We start from the raw sequence: 16,463 nt of genomic DNA, 5'->3' as shown, positions 1-16,463 counted from the left end.
AAGGCATCTAACTTTAAAAAATTTGGTAGGGTTCCTGCTCCAAGTATTGTAATTAAGTAAACTCCTTTGGATAGACATTTTTGTTTATTTATTTGCTTGGCTTTTAGTTGTTTTGTTTGTTTGTTTGTTTGTTTTAATGGTGTGATGGCTTTAAAGAACAAATATTACAAGAACAGCAGAGAATCCCAGAGTTGGGCTTTATCAGATCAATGGTGCAATTCATCCTTGGGCTCATTTATGGATTTTATTTGTCTCTCTGAGTACAAAACAGGAGAGTTCAGGAGTGCAGACTACTCATTTGGCAGATTAAAAAACACTGAGATACATCCTAGTCCCTGTTTCAGATAGAATCCTGTTTCTAGTTGTCAAATTTGCTACCACATATTACTGGCAAGGCAGTGAAGGATAGGAATAACTAGTTAGATTCCCTTTGTATTGTCAATGCTGTGGTAGTTTATGGCCAATTTATTCTCAATAATAGAATCAAGATTCTAGCTCTGAGAAGACAGTAATTTGCATTTTAACAGAATAAAGAGCCGGATGATCAGTTAACCTCAAAGTAATAGAGTTTTGTATTGGGACATTTCTTTCTGTACAGAAATATATTGCTGACAAAAATAATAAAATTCCAAACACTCATTGCTGTCTGAAACACTGATTTGACATTTAAGTCAAGATTATGTATTTGAATCTTAATTTTGCTCAATATATTTCAATATATTTTCTGGAGTCATTACAAAGACATTTGGACATATTCAAATATTTAGATTGGGAACATCCAGAAAACAACAGCTTGCCCTAAAATATTTATTTAATTTGAAAAGCATTCACACAGCAGAAAATGGAGGTCAAAGTAACCTTCTAGTATACCTTAAGTATGAGTGGAATGGACACTCCTGGTGCACACTCCTTTATCTTGCAATATATGCAATTTACAATATGTGCAATGTGGGAGAAGAGAGAGAGAGAGAGCCCCGAAAGGTGGCAAATGCTTCATGCCCAGAACCATTTAAGGTGAATTTGGACAGAGCAACAGTTTCAACCAAAGTATAATTCTGTAATAATTCTATAATTCTGTAATAATTAAATAATTCTATGATTCTATATATGTAAAATCAACTTCTACTGTAGGCTTTTGTCTCATGTTCCATTTTAAGGCACAAAATCTTTACTCTTGACTGATATTTACTGAGGAGTTACGAACAGTCAGTAGGAGTGAGAGTAATCATTCCTAAATTTAGCCATCTAAAGGTGTAAGCTATTTACCAAGACTCCAATTATAGTCACTGAATAAATTTAGACACCCCCAGATTCTTTTTTCTCTTTCTTAAGGTCCTGAATAATTAATCACCTTCTTCAGGAGCCTGCATGTCTTTTGCAGTATAGAGACCCATTGCAGGCAGCTTACAACTGAAGCTTAAAGCTTATGTGGTTACAGGTAAGTAAGAAGATTTTCATCTTACAGTCCAAAAGTTTTTTCCTGGATATCTGTATTTGATCTGTTATATATTAGAGATTTGTAATTTCAAAGACTGCATTGGATCTGAATCAATGCCATGATAGCTTAATAAAGATATAGTTAGTTAACAGTATACAGAAAGTGTGGAAAAAATCTGTAATTTAGAGGCATCATGGGCTGGTTTCAAAACAAGGATTAAAATCAAGTGAGTGAATTGCAGTTTAGATGTTCCATTGCAACATGTCCATAACAAGAATTTGACATTTAGTATTGCAAAAGTCTGGCAGGGGCTGAGATGGCTGAGTCTAGAGATATTTTCTAATATCACTTACTGAAGGGTAAGAAATCCAGCACATTTAGTGACCTTGCCTCTGACATCATAAGTTGGAAAATATTTTGATGCTCAGTGTCCTGGGATTTTTGCATCCATAGAACAAAGAACAGTTCTTTGTTCTATGGACTTGTTTTCTAATAAAATCAATTAAACCCATCATCATTAATCACCTTGTGTTTTTGGCATTCTGCTTTCCAGACAACACCTTTGGCTGTTATACACTGGTGACAGTTTAAATTATTGTTTGAATATAAAACACGTATGCATGTGTGCATACGTGCCTGCATCTCTCTATATATGAATTTCACAATGTGTTTACTGGATCGTGAATGAATAATATTCTTAAAAGTATAGACCATAATATCAGCTGCTAAACTCAGCATCAACATTTTCTCAATGTTAAGATTATGTATAAATTTGATCATATTGCACTTAAAGCTCTAAGGCCAGAGACTGGGGTTGTTTAACATAAGTTCATTGTCAAAGTTATCTCTTTTTTCAAAGGACAGAAAAATGTAACTTCCAGGGATGAGTAATCCTTTCTGTTTCTATAATACCGGGGAGGAGAGGGATTGTCTTCTCCAAGTACCTGTCTCTTTCCACTGACTGTAGAGGGAAATAAAACAGCTTCCTGAAGTTAAGCTGTTGTTGTACTCAATTCTTAACTAGCAACTAGCAACACTAAGTCTTTGTTGTGATTTTCTTTTTGAGCCGTCTTCTGACTCCACAGTCTACTTACTCAGAATGGAAACACGGGCATGTACTTTAATAGAATGAGATCCAACTTTTGTGAGTGCTGCTGGCATTTCAGGTAAACAACAATGGTAAATCTGGATCAAAAATCCTTGGCCATGCAGTCAACAGTTGGTCACAGAGTAATTCTGCTGCAGGCTGGTTTTGAAATTTTGGGGCAATGCTTCACTGTTGACTTAAAGGGAGTAGTGAGACCTGCAGGATGACTAACACCTGGTGTTTTGTTTGGGAACCTGCCATTTGAGTATTTGAGAATAGGCCAAACCTTATTCTGATTAGCTCCTCTGATGTGGCACTACAGTGATGCCATAGGCAAAATCAATACCTTTGTCAGCTATAACTTGAACACATGTACTGCTAGGTAAAGTCTTCCAATTCTGATAACAAAGAGCTCTATTGCTTGACCCAGAGTAGACTTTGTGGTCGTGAGTCTATCAGACTAGTCAGTCATTAGAAAACAATCTAGTTGTATGCAGACAGAATAATTGTTCTGGATACGGTTTCAAACAGGTCTCGGGAAGTGAGTCACTCAGCCCCCTTGAAAACTGAATGGTAGCTGGAGACCTGTTTCCTGAGACACCTTTGAAATCTAAGCTGTTACAGTAAGGCTGCTATCCCATCTTAACTTGGGACATTGAAAGGGTTTTCTTTCTCTTTTCTTTCCTTTTTTATGCCACATTAAAAGTATGAGAGCCTAAAGTGCATTTACACCAAAGCAACTTTCCACTGACTTAGCCATATAAAGAAGCCTTGTAGTAGGTATAAATATGATTTATACTCACTTTAAGACATATTTCCACCACCTGAGTGGTGTGAAGCAATCTTTGTTGAAATCAGCTTCAGGTCTACACATTCCAGAAAGCAGACAGGTTGTATTGCTCAGACCTGCTGCAGAAGCAGAAAGTGTTCTGCTCCAGTTTGCAACAGGGCAACAGGGTTGCCTCACTATCCATTATCTGAACAAATTGTTTAGACTGTCTGTGTCTTCCCAGTGTTCGTTCAATTTGAGAAAATTACATCACTGTCCAAGAAGACCTTTTCAGTCTTTGAGAGACTTCTTTTGATTTGGCGGAATAGAAAGACAGAGAGAGGAAAGAGAGAGCAGATTAGGTACTTGGGTACTCTTTCTTAAGAAGTCATATAAATGATAGGGAAGTGTAACTCAGCTAGCAGTTTCTTAAATTTGTAATAGAGGATTTACAATTGGGAGTAGATCTCATTTAAAAATATCCTTAATTCCCACACAGTATTTTTTTTAAGACTGCAGAGTGTCTTAGGAAGCATAAAAGATCCAAGTTGGATCCAAGTTACCTCTTCTGAAGGAATACCATCTGGGTTAAGGGACCAAAATAAGGTTTTATCTTTGTTTTAAAAGGGAAATTACTTTATGTTATGACTCATCAGAACAAGTTAATTTTCCTATTAGCATGTTTTACCTTAAAGCTATAATTTTATTTAAAAATCCATAACAATACATCTGGTTTGCGTTTTGGGAATGAAGTTGATCTGTAAATATGACCTGAAGCTTTTAAAAAACAAAAATAAAATATCCTTTTCCCTCATATTTGAAAGTAATGAACATCAATTAAGTTCTTTGGCATGCATTATTATTACTGAGTGCCTATAAGCGATTTCAATAACATTATCTAATTAATCTTCCTGAATTTCCGAGATGTAGTTAGAGTTATTTATTTAACTTCTTTTGCAATTGAATGACAATTAGAAACAGCTTGAATGACTTTCCCAAAATATTGCCAAGCATCTTTTGCAGAGGTAGATATAAAAAAAAAATATTTCCTTAGGTTCTAATATAATCATAAATTTCTCTTGTCATAATTATGAAGGAATATGTCCTTTCCACTGACCTTCTTTTCCACATAAAAATAAACTGTGCTATGTTCTCATGTCTCTGTATTGTGCAGCTCTTGAAAGTTCTGTGACAATTGTTGTATCTCTTCAAAATTTTTAAAAGATGTCTATCATGAGGGTGCTTGACCTTTGCCAGTAACCCAGGTACTCAATGCATCACCTCACTGCCTTCCTGACACGCATATAAAACAGTGTGACTTTATATTTCCTTTTCCAGTTACTCACAATCTAATTTAAGCTGTGTTTTGCAAGCACTTTTTTATTTTCCCAAATGACAAGTGTATTAGCTAAGACTGTCAGACTAGCTGCCAGCTCCCCCAAGAAAGCCCAGCATGCTGTGACCTCATGCGTGCAGCACGCAGGACTGACTAGGGGCTGCTAGGAAATAGATGAGAAGCCTGAGCCCTGTCTTAGCTGCCTTGGTAAGCATGTTTTATGATAAACTTTATCTCATTATGGGAGAGAAGGGGGAAATTTTGGTCAAAGTCCAACTCTAGAGCTTATGTTGAGGCTGAACTTTTCTGCTCTCCAAGTCTGCCATATCAAATTAGGGAGAATAAAACCGGCTGCTTGCCTGATTATTTATAACATCACAGGAAACTTGGAATGACTTATTAAGGATGGAAATAGTTCTCTTTCCTCAGAAACGGATCTTGCTTTGCCAAGATACACAGTGACTGACTGTGTGTAAGAGTGGTACACAAATACCTTCCACATTGAAGGTTATTAAAATATACCTGGCCTCGTTTATCAGCACTTACATAATACGCGTTTATCCACACAAAATACTTTTAAAAAGGCTCCACAGAGCCCTGCTCAATGTCTTTAGGGGCAGAAACAGATCTAACAGTAAATAGAATCCAACAAACCAAACCCACAAATCAGTAAGCTTTTTGTATCTTTAGCACGGAACTTGACAAATATTTTTGTACAAGTTAATAGCTACTGACCATATTGGCTTTTCATTAAAAATAAAGTTGTTAAGTCTGTCCCTTGAATATTACTAGAATAGATCTTGGAAATGCAGGACAGCCTTAGGAGCAGGAAAGTTTAGTCTGAGGGTCATAAAAGGAAATTTTGTGTTGGATTTAACTTCTAACTCGCTTAGTGACCATATGGGTAGTTGTCCCACCTCACTCTTCCTTAACACAGGGCAACAAAACTGACATATAGGTGCTGTGAACCACTCTTTATCAAGAGTTTTGATTCATAAAATGTGAATATCTTATTTATGAAGAGGATGTAAAATGGGAAAATAGCACATAGTATTTTGAAAGGGAGATGCATAGGATGAGTGGCATAGACCAGAACTCATGTCTTCATAGCCCAGTAATTCTGGCTTGGTACTTACTGATAGATAATTTACAGGTAAAGTCTGAGAGAGAAAGTTGGGAGAATCTAAATTTCATGGATGAAATTAAATTAATCCAACCCATTCAAAAATTGTCACAATACTGCAACTGCCTGCATTTCAAAAACAGTATTCCAAAGAGCAGAGATTTGGACATCTGCATGACTGACAGTCCAAGTTAGACTACAATAAAAATTGCAAGATGAGTGCAAGCCTGTAGGGTTTTAAGGAAGTTAGGGAAAGCAGACATTGAGTTAGATATCAGGAAAAATATATTAGCTAGAGATTTAATTTTTTCTTGTTATATAACTGTTAACTCCTGAACTATCCGTACAAATTAAATGACTGTTGGTTTGTCTTATCACTTCATCCTTTCCTTCATTTGTTGGTAGCTTTGCAAAACAGAAATATTTCTCAGCGATGTCAATCTCATGGTCATCTTTGTGAATGAAATGAACAAAACAGATGATTTGTGCTTTGACTTTTGTGTTCCTGATGAAGCTGAGAGAGGAAGAGAGCTCTCACAGAGTTTAGACTAGAAGAGGCAGGATCCTTTATTTCTACATTTCAAATGCTAAATAGAGCTCTTTCTAGGAGTACTGATATCCTTTAATTCCTGACCAAGAGTTTTTTGAAAAGACTGTGGAAAAGCAGTTTCTACATTTTTCAAATTATTTGGTGACCATTTGACAGCACTAGGATCTAACTTCATTTTTTTAGGTATTCAGAAGAGAAAGGCACTGTGCATACCCTGATCCATAGGGCAAGGTTCAATACACTTTATCTTGAACTTTCAAAAATGTGGTTAAGGGTTCAAATCATAAGAAAAGTACTGGAGGACTGCTCACTGACTCAGTGCCTCAAAATCAGATGCAAGCTTGAGAAGTGAAATTCATAGTGCAACATGGGACATCTAAACTTTCCAGTACAATCCTCAAACATAATTCATATTAGCTAATACATTTGATGGTGGATGTCTAATCTACACATTTGAAAATGTCAGGGAGGGCATCTAAAATTTTGTTTCTTCTGAATTTAGGCACTTATCCATAGTCCAAATTAGGTTCTGTGCAGCTAGGATTTGCAAATGCTTTGCCTGTGGTTCTAGATGTAAGTCATATGAGGTGTCAGCAGACAGCTCTCTCCTGCTTCTCTTTCAGAAGATAGCCAGAGAAAAGAAGGAGGAGGAGGAGGTGATATTACTAAAGAGATTTTGCATAACAGTCTTGCTATGCAAGTACTTTCCGCCTTCTCCTGACCTATTTTTGAATGGAAGTGGCTGTGGGAGCTTTGCAATGTGCTACCACTGCTGCTGTCACTGTGCGTGAAGTGAGCTCGGAGCACACCTACGGAGCTGGGCCACTTGGCAAATTGAGCACGACACACTGCTTTGCATCCCAGATGGACTAGGTGTGGAGCATGTGCATTTCATTCAGCTGAGAAGGTGACATATTTTGATGTGTGCAGATACACACCAAGTTAGAAAACTTAGATGCCTTAGACATGTGAGTACATAGAGTTCTTTAGATCACCCTTCAGGATATGTTTAAATTACAGTTTGAGTGTATGGTAGGTGCTTAAGTGTTGTTTTGAATTTTACCTTGGATTGTTTGGACATTGTCTCTGTGCAAGAGTTTTGGTAATTTTACTTTTTGAGCATTTAAAGAGAATTGTGTAAAAATGTGGTGTAGCAGAGAAGCAATAAAAATTCTGATTTAAGGAAATTATTTTTTCTCTGTCTTCTGGAACATGATAAAACTTTTAAATTAGCTTAGATTTTACCCTGAATAGCAAGATATACAGAAAATTTAAGAAAAAAAAAAAAAAAACAACATCATTTTTTAATCCCTGAGCTCCAAAATTTCTGCCTATTCAATTTGGAGATGTTTCTGTACAACTTACTTGTGAGTTTATTTGTTTCTTTGTTTTGTTTGTGGCTTGTTTTTTTTTTTGTTGTTGTTGTTGTTTGTTTTTCTTTCAGATGTTGTACATCATTGTTTTAATGTTTGTCACTGTCTAAATGGGTAAATGGTATAATTCTATTTTTCTGAGCTATCTCTCAAGAATGTATTGACAAGAAGAAAACCCTTAAGACACAAAACAGTGTATGGAAAAATTATAGAAATATGTTTGAGTTTCCCCATGGCTTAAAAATGGTCTTACAGAGATTCTCATGAATATCTTTATAACTTTTTAAAAGGCTGTAAGTACAAAGGGTAAATCCTTAAAGGCTAACAAGATAGATACTGAGGTAGTAAAAAAGATACAGCTGTACTTGTAAACCTTCTTGCCAGCAAAGGAAACAACTTTTCCTCTCCACTGCCTCAGTCCAATTGATTCCCAAAATACTGAACCTCCTAATTCAATACATAAAATCTCAGCCATTTTTTCTTTTTTCTTTTTCCCTTTTCTTATTTTATTTTTTCTTTACGCACTTTTTAAGATTAAGCTGAAGACATGCAATTTCATTAAGTGCAATTAGAGTGCCTTGAGTGGTTTGTCATACAGAACTCTCAAGTGTGCAGATCTCAAAGGCCTCAATCCTCTCAGGTCCCTCAATTCGTAGGCATGGTGTCCAGCAGACAAAATGCAGCAGATGTTGAGACAAATAAAGGCAAGAATATGTGATTGCAAGCAATTGAGTTATCCGTGTTAAATGAGTTCCCACAAGCAGTATTCGTGATTTTCTGCCTCCATCATAATGGTGTTCAATACTAAATATGCAGATACATGAAGAAAATAAAAGTCTGATCATTTTCAGATCTGTTCTCCTTGTTCCATGTTTTAGACACATCATATACACAAGAATCAACTCTGACTCCATTTTTAGTGAGGTTCTTTTTCATGCCTCTATTGATGTCTGGTCAAATGTGTAGCTTGTGGACAATAATCTATTAACCTACCGAGACGGTGGTGTAGATGGACTTCTTTTGATGAAATAAGAACTTGTTTAAACTACCTCAGTCTTGAAGTGAAGCAAGTCCCAAATTTTCCTGGAGATTTTAAGACAGTTTTTAACTGTTAAAAAGTTATATAGAGAGAGAAATTTATATGCATGTGAATAAATACATATTCATACTCACTTTTATTTTTGCATTTTTGAGTTCCAACTGGCCTTTTTCTTGGTATATCTTATCCAAACAGTAGAAGGAAGTTTCATAAAGTTTTCCTAAAAGCCAGCTGTCACTGCATTTCCTGAGCATCTCCACTGTGATCTTTTGGGTCTCTGGAATACTATGTGGGTCACAGGGGGACATTCCATACAGGGCACTGCACTTCCTGCACAGACTATCAGCAATCTTTATATTGAGTCTTGTTTAGATATATTTTTAGATATCCATAAGATTAGAGGACGGGAGTGAACCATATTTTGTTATCTCTTGTGCTACATATATCCATTTCTGTAGCTTGAAGCTAGGAAACTGTAGCTAAGCCGAGGAAAACTGAAGGAAGCAGTCTAAATTTTGATGACAGGGAATACAGTGACTCTTCTAAGAGGATTTTAACTTTGGTCTTTTTTCCATATTTCTAAAAAAAAATTAGTATGTATATGTTTTTTTGTCCACAAATGTTCATTGCCAAGAAAAATATACCTTTAAATACTCTAGTTAATCATTCCCACTCTATTTCTTTTCAGATTTTTCCACCTTCTGTTGCAGTCATCACTCTTAGGTTATGTCTAGAGAGAGAAAAAGATAAACAAGAGGAGCTGGAGATCTGTTGATGTTGTATGATGACACATTCACACTTATATAAGTGTCACTGTGACATTTTTCTTAATAAAGGCAGTGGATTTGTTGGAAACTGTGTTCATGCTTACACCAGGGCTAAATTTGTTTCTAATTATCTGGCACAATTGCCATAGCAGAGCATGCTGTGTATACCAGCACTATGTAGATAGGGAGTTTGTGAGAAGAAACATGCTCTGGATTTAGAATGTGAAAACCAGCTGAGGAGTTCACCACAAGGCAGGGGTGTGAAAATTTTACTTAGATGTTGTTTTTTTTCCCACTGTGTCCTCCCTGCAGCTGATGGAGTAATAGAGTTGTAATGGTTTGCTTACAGGCAGTCAATTAGGCACCTATAGTTACTCCACAGGGTGTAGATTTTACATGAGTGGCTTATTCATAAATAAAAAGAATTACTGCACATTTTGCTCTAATGTTTTCCATTTCTAAACATCAATACATTATTTATTCCAAATCTTGTCACACTTCTATGCAAGGTCTTTGTTTCCTTTTCTGCCCTCTTTACTATCAGGGTAGATTGACATCGACTGATTTGTGATATCCCACTCTAACATGCAGCATTAGTTGTACTAGAATTCACAGGGTCAGTTTGAAAGGGTCAGTTTGAATTGAGCACCTTATAGGAAAACTATGAATCTGAAAGAATTAGTAACGTTGAATTTGTATTATGGATCCTGAAGCTGATATTGCACTGTGTGGTTTTGAAGGGACAGCAATGCTGAAGATGTTTTTAAAAAGAGACCAATCTAACCTTCTGACAGTTTTTGAAAACTGAAAGTCAAATATTATGTTACAGCTTTTCCATATGATCAAGGAGAGAAATGTACAGTGCATATGTACAAATTATTGAAAACAAGGAATGATGGTTACTACCCTTACTTTCCCCAAGAATTTGAACACAATTCATACAGTTGCAATTACATTTATACATGGCCTATTCTGGAAACAATTTATTCTCTTTTCTGCTCTATGTAAATGTATACACATACATGTATATATACAAAGAGACAGCAACACAGAGATAAGGAATAGATAATATTTTATATTATTTTATTATTAAAATATAAAATAACATAAACAATCACAGATAAAATCAGGATTGTCCCATACATCATGTCTTAACTCAGTTTCTCCTGTCCCCCACATCCATTTTACATTCCAGTAATTGTAATCTCTTATCAACACTTTTCCTTCTTATCCCCACCCCCATGTCCTTCCTCTTCTTTCTCTAGTCCTTCTCCCTCTGAGGTCTTTAGAGTGGAATGTGGGTGGGATTAAGTTTAGGCAGCAGGCAGGCAGCCGGCAGGAAAAGGCTGTATATACAAATGTGTCCCAGGTGTCCCAACATGTCCTTGCCACACAAATGGTCACACTTGCTGTTGACAGGATGACAAACTTCAGCCCAGAATCAGTGCCTCTAATAAGACAATGATGTCACTGGCTTTACAGACTATTGTGGAAGAGGGAGTGTAGCTATGATGTGAGTACAAACATCTGTAAGTATTTTATTTCATGTGAAAGATATTGTCTCTATCTTTTCTGTCTCCTTTACAATATTTAATATATCTTCTTTTTACTATTGATTCATTTGCAAATAATGTCATTCATATCTATAACTCAAAGTAAATAAACATGTATAAATACAATACATCTGTTCATAGTCTCTAAGGGTTCTTTTTAAAGAGTAATAATTATCTCCAGCTTATAAAAGATTCAATGTCTGGCCAAAATCTTTGGATGTTGACATATGGATGTTGGCACATCTATTGTTATTACACCTACTTTTGCCAGGTTCCATAAAACACTGCCAGTCTCTACACACTCACCATGCACTCAGATCTCTCTTCAGGGAGAGGTGGGATTTTATAGCATCTATTACACAGCAAGGAACACATATGAGAACTTTGACAGACAGATATATAAAAATATATATGTTTATACACATATCGACACAAAATATATTTATTTTGGTCATTTATTAATTACAAAAAAAAAAAACTTCACAAGGGAGTAATATAGAAAATATGTTTTCTGGACTAGTTGTCACTTTGAGGTTCATTATTTAACACATTTGTTTGTTTCAGAATGGAGTGTATCTACAGAAATATAGCTGTTATTTTACTTGAATATTGCCCCATACTGTATTTTTTTTAAGATACCCACTCATTAGCTGATTTCAACAAGGGGATTCAGAAAAAAAGATGTGAAGGGGAGAAAGATAATAGTACCACACTCCAGTCCAGAAAAAATATATTGGATGTAGGAGTTAACATATGCTACACATTATCAATGTTCTCCAGGCTGCTTTTGTCTAAGTTCAAAGCAGGAGCTGCATTTCATAGCTACTATATATGCTACAGACCTAATGCACATCTATGAAATGGTGGCTTGGACAGAATCCCCATACCATGGCTGTCTGGAATAGTAGGATTGCATTTCCACAGATTTATCTGTCAAAAAAAAATCTCATTTTCTTACAAATATACTTTAAGGCTTTGATTTCTAGGACAGATCAGCATATTTTTGACCCCTGTAGGGCACTGCCAGTTGCAGGGATGCTGGATTCAGGCCTGCTTAAAGATGGAATTTCTGCAGAACTTTAAACCTTTTCCAGGGAAAATCTTGCTGTGTGTACTGGTATCTTAGGAGTGGCATTTAAATAAACGCAGACACAGTTAGAACCTAGCAGAGTAAATAGGACTAGCAGGAAGAGGGAAATGTATGGAAAAATGCTTTGCTAGTCTATAGCCCATCAGCATGTAGGGAGACTGAGAACAGCTCTAAATGAAGTTACAGCTCAGCATCTCATCTGTCAGAGTGATGGGTTTAGAGCTGCTGTATGAGGAAGTACATCTTGAGGGTCAGAGGTGAAGATGATGATTGCAGTATGTTGGAAGTATCTTTGTCCCAAAAGTAAAAAATATAGAAAAAAATCCTCACAGACACACTTTTTTTCTTTTCTTCCTAACAGTATATAATCTTTAAGTTCCTAACACATATAGCTTTAATATGTAACAATTTTATTTTACAACATATTTAAAAATCTGTGCTTGAAGATTACTCTGCATCTCAACAGCTTTCTGAGAAACCCAGTCCAGTCTGCAGAATCCATAAGAATAAATACAATTTAATTAAAGGGGTAAAGTCCTTCTGGTTTGAAATTATCTGCCAGAACTATCTCAGTGTATGAAACTGAGTTTATAATCAGCTTTCTTAACTGTTCTGAGAAATGTTAACATTTTCTACAGCATATATTTTATCCAGTTCAAAGAGAATCTTTGGAACCAAATATTCAAAGCTATCAAATTTTCAGCTAAAAGCAATGCCACCTCAATTTTTTTGATTTAGATAAGAGAGCAGGTTTACCAAAGTGTTTTGATTTTAAGTTTTTAACTGAAAATGAAAGATGTATTTGGAAATCACCACCTAGACCACCTCTGTCTTCCAGAGACATTCTACATTGTCATCCACTGAAGAAATGATAAGGCAACATACACCTGAAAACTCTGGTCCTAAGTTTTTACACACTCGTAGGATTTTCTGTTTATGCATAAGAGCTGCACAGCTGTGAATTTTAAGTTGAAACACCCAATTACGCTGACTTTCCATAAACTATTTTCTAGTCTATTGTGTTCTGATAGAGGGAATCAAACCAGATATCCTTTCTGGACAAAAGCCCAACCAGAGCCAGATTGACTGACAATAATTCACAGGTTTCCAGTGTACACTGTCTCTTACACACCAGTTTCACTAACAACTTGGCATGCATTCAGTGGTGGCATCCTTTGAAGGGACAGAGACTCATAGGAAAATTTTTGTGCTAGATTCTGTTTCCTGAAACTGCTTTGCTTAAGGGACCAGTGCACAGGCTTCCTGGAGTTTCCTTTAATTGTTTGTGGAGATCTGTGTTGCAGCTACTGAACAAAACCACTGTGAAACAGATTACTTTAGTGGGCTTTGATTTATTTTGACATTTTATTTTATAATTTATATGTGCAACCGATGAATGATATTTAACTCTGTTGTGACTAGTCTATGTGTAGCAACTTCCTAGACCAAATGCAACAGACTGTCACCACAGACAGCTACCAATCAGTTCTTTGGCAGATCAGTCAGTAGCAGTTGTACTTCTGATACTATGATTGTAGGCATTATATCTGCACTGCAGTCATGGGTGAGTTCTGTTTTGTGCATAGTTTGGAGGCAAATTTATTGAGCTGTCAATGTCGTAATCTAAGTGTACCATATTAATGTCAACTCTGTTAGGGACTGATGTTTAGAGGGAGCTATAATTTTTGGGAAAGACTAATTTGCATAGTCAACATGCCATCAGAACGAGATGTTACTTTTGCATCCTTCTTCAATGTGTTTAGAAAACAGTTTGCAGCAATCATACTAAGCAATACAGTGAAATCTTTCGTCTTGTTTGCTTAATCCCACTCTTGGCACAATGGCCCTTTGGGTCTTGTGCACAGGGACCAAAATCCATGCTAAATAGCAATGTCGAAGTGAAATAAAGGAGGAGGATTCAGATTTAGCCAGATGTAGGGAGGGATACAATACAAAGATTTATGTTACTAATACCCACACATCTCCTCAGCTGACCATTTCATTATTCTTCTGCCAAGGCTTTAAGCTGCTGACATACAGCTGGATATTTTATTTATTTAAATGTCTAAACATTTGAGATTATGTTTCAAACTGCAGCTTTGCAATTTTTTTGCAACATTTTTCAGCTGGCTTCTATCATTGCAATATTGGTGCAATAAGTATGTCATCCACCTTTAAAATTGTTAAAAAAAAAGATAAAAAAAACAACACAAAAAGAGGTAAAGATTTCACCTCTTCAAAGAGCAGATTATTTCTGACTCATGCCATCATGTCCCACTAATAGTACTACAATTGTTTGGAGAGGGTTTGGCCAGCCTTCTAAACAATGATAACCTACTTTACTAGCATCAAGTAGACAAGATGTGAATTGAAGTACCCCTAGAGATTACTGCCCTAATCTTTTTTCCCCTTGGATGATCTGCTATTAAAGCACTTAAGAATGGTTCTTGTCACCATAACTCACTGGCTTACTCTCAAGGACCTGTCATTGTCCCAGAGTTTCCAGCCAGCTTTCCTCTTGAAAGAGAAAAATAGATGGAAATACCTGATCGGAGTTTAAATTGTCTGAAAAAGATGGCATAAATATTATTTTTGTTTAGTTTTAAGAATTGCCTACTTAGAGAAAAGAATATATCTCATAATTTTAAGCCCTTGTGAATGTGAACAAAATTATGTTCAAGGCAAAATATGATTAGCATGGTCCTGTGTTGACTACATATAAAGAAAAAGTTACCATTTACATTAATGTCACAGGATTAAGTTTTACTTCTCATTGACTGCCATTGATTTAAAGATAAATTCTGCCAACTTGACTAACAAGGAATACACCCCTATGAAAAGTCAAACAAGTTTTATATAAGCTGCTAAGATAGAGCAGGTAGGCAGCAATAAACTCAATTTTGCTGTTCATTACAAGATCCAAAGAAGTTCTCCATGTTCCTATCACAGGACAATGCCCAATTGGATAATTATTCCTATGCAGCATAATACTGCAGACTGTGCTGCAAAGATCCCTGAAGTGATGCCACCCTGATCACATGTACAAGATGAGAGACACAGTTCTGCTATTAATTTATATCTAAGCAAGTGTTTTTTCAACAATCTTTCAACAAGAATACACTTCCTCCAATTCTTTTATATATGTAGAGAAAGGGTGTAAAGGTTATTAAATCTGCAAATTTGGGTTGGTTCTCCAGCATATTATATGGCTGATATATTAAAACCACCTGTGCCTGATTAAAGAGAGGGAGAAATGGTGAATATCATCCTGGCAAAAACAATACATAGAGGACTAAAGATAACAAATATATAGATATAGATATAGATATAGATATAGATATATAGATATATACACACACACATATATATATACATATATATAGTTATTCAGATGAGAAATGGACAGAGAAATACAGACAGAAGATATACAAATGAAAATATTTAAACAAAAAAGCATCTATTTAAAAGCAATTACAAAAATTTCTTGCAGACAAACTGTTACACTCATAATTGAATATAAAAATGTTTAAGTAGGAAATATATTTGTGATACACTGTTAGCTAATTCAGAAACAGAGGATAAATTTAAAATATTTAGTAAAAGTGGCTTACTAATCTGTCATAATTTTACTAATGCTTTTACAAGCATATTTCCAGTTCTACTTTGTGATAGGGAGAAATCTTCCTCTGACAGGCTCAAATATAAAATGATCAGGACTTTCCTTCATGATTATTGATGGTATTGAGTACTTTAAATTTTACCTATTAATGGAGACTTATTATAGGTTTTTATTTCTAGCTTCATGGTGTCATTACAGTGTAATGGCTTAAGGGGAAGAAAGTTAACATTTGAAGAAAAATATTTGTTTAGTTGTGGGTTTTTCTGGTGGATAAAACAATAAAGATAGAAAAAAGTGGACAAGCTTTAATGATCAGTATCTTGCTGAAAGCATATTTAATCAGAAATACTGTTCCTTTTCTCTCCCTGCAAGCCTTTATTCTATTGGTTTTAAGTTCCACAAGTAGCCAAATGACCAAGAATGTAGAGGACCAGCCTTTCCAAACAGTTCTTACCTTTCCAAACAGTTTTGCATATTGGTAAGAGTCCTGAAATGGTCATCTTCAGTGCATCAGTTCAGTGACAGTGTTTTGATGGTTCATCCTTGGTATTTCATGACAAGTTTGTATATATATATATATATATACATATATATATATATATATACTTGTATATATACAAACATACATATACATATATATATATATATGTGTGTGTGTGTGTGTGTGTGTTTGTGTGTGTCATAGTGTCATAAAGACTTGTTATTCTCTACCATAGATC

This window comes from Anomalospiza imberbis, chromosome 6 (genome assembly GCF_031753505.1).
Source record: "Anomalospiza imberbis isolate Cuckoo-Finch-1a 21T00152 chromosome 6, ASM3175350v1, whole genome shotgun sequence".
NCBI lineage: Eukaryota > Metazoa > Chordata > Aves > Passeriformes > Viduidae > Anomalospiza > Anomalospiza imberbis.
This window is presented reverse-complemented; position numbering follows the sequence as displayed.